The 1538-nt window shown below is 29.5% G+C and overlaps 1 long non-coding RNA gene across 1 annotated transcript; it reads left to right on the top strand.

Annotated features, from left to right (window-relative positions):
* Positions 1-218: 218 nt before the first annotated feature.
* Positions 219-1538, top strand: LOC105460263. Its single transcript, XR_975801.1, has 3 exons — positions 219-1120; positions 1271-1374; positions 1520-1538. It is a non-coding gene; the product is annotated as an uncharacterized LOC105460263 (long non-coding RNA).

Raw genomic sequence — 1538 nt, 5'->3', positions numbered from 1 at the left:
AGTTATGAAAAGCTTAATTAGAACGCAGTAGTATCAAATACACTTTCATATTTGTAAGACCCCTCCCTGCTTTATTGAAGAGATAATTTCTACAAGTGTTAGAGATTTCCGTTTGAAGAAAGCGATTCGATAATTAATTAATGCTAATGTTTTATAATTATTGTATTTTAATAAGTGACGCAAGTTACAGTGTTGAATATATATTAAACGATAACTCATTTGTTATAAGAAAATTTTTTAAGTCTCTAATTTTTCTGTAAATAAACTGATTGTTAACTATAAAAAATTAACATATCATTGGCGACAATTATCATATACTTCTATCAGCGTTCTGTTATAAAATGATACATTTATTTTGATAATACTTAAATGCTATAGGAAGCTTTCCAGCAAAAAACACATGCACATATATCGACACAGAAGTCGTTCTGTCTTTCATAGATATTAAGAAAAATAGAAACAGGATAACTTTGGTATGTAACTCGCTGAAAAGCATCCACTGTTTGGTCATGATGATGTGACTTGATGTGACAGTACAAATAAATATCTCCTCTTTTGAGTTATTTGGCTTTACTTTTATTTTTCGAAACTAACGCAGTAGATATTTCCACAGGTATATTTCTTTACAGTTGTTAAATTAGTATTTTGTATCGTTTTATTTTTCTATCATTATTTTCCATGATGCAACATCATGCTATTACTATATTATTTTATATCTCTAAACACTCAAGGACAGAATGATAATACTGATAACACATTCGCAAAACGCAGCCTAGCTCTGGAGAAGTATGTTCCTTTATATATGTATATAAACACTTACGTTAGCGGTTGACGAGCATTGCAATTTTTAGCGAAATAAGTTGCTGAAGTGAGTAAAAAGGAATGAATCTAAGTGAAACAAGAGCAATAAGCGAAAAAAAACAGAAGAGACAGGCAAGAGTGAGGAAATAGAGTGAGAGAGACAAAAGTATATATAAAATTAATATAAGAAATTACACGAACATTCAAGTTCAGTATCTAACATAGGCAAAAACAACGCTGGCGTTAGCACTTCTAATAACAATTCGAGAAACCTATTCACAACTAACGTTATGAACAACTTTAATCAGAATATTATAACGTGAGTAAAATCTCCAACCAGATGAAACAGAAAACTTTTTCAATTAATACGTATTGATGTTAGTAATTAATGAGTTTAAGTCTTAATTAATATTTCCAATTAATAACTTCACTAATATCAAATGTATGTAAAAATAATATATGTTTTTAGGATTCAGAATGATAGTCGCGGGAACACGAATCAGAGCAATTCTAATTCCAGAGCTCTCAAAAGGCCTACAACCAACAGAAGGTGCGGAATTTGCAGAGAAGAAGGTAATGTATAAAGAACTTATCTTTGGTCATAATCTTTTTTCTTTCTGTCCCCCATTAATTTTTTTTAAAATATCACCATTTTTATTCTCAATTATTGTAATCTAAATTGTACAATTATTTTACATTTTGTACTGTTCTTTTACAGGTCATACGAGGAATAATTG

Source organism: Wasmannia auropunctata, unplaced genomic scaffold, assembly GCF_000956235.1.
Source record: "Wasmannia auropunctata unplaced genomic scaffold, wasmannia.A_1.0 LD325619.1, whole genome shotgun sequence".
Taxonomy (NCBI): Eukaryota; Metazoa; Arthropoda; class Insecta; order Hymenoptera; family Formicidae; genus Wasmannia; species Wasmannia auropunctata.
This window is presented reverse-complemented; position numbering and strand designations above follow the sequence as displayed.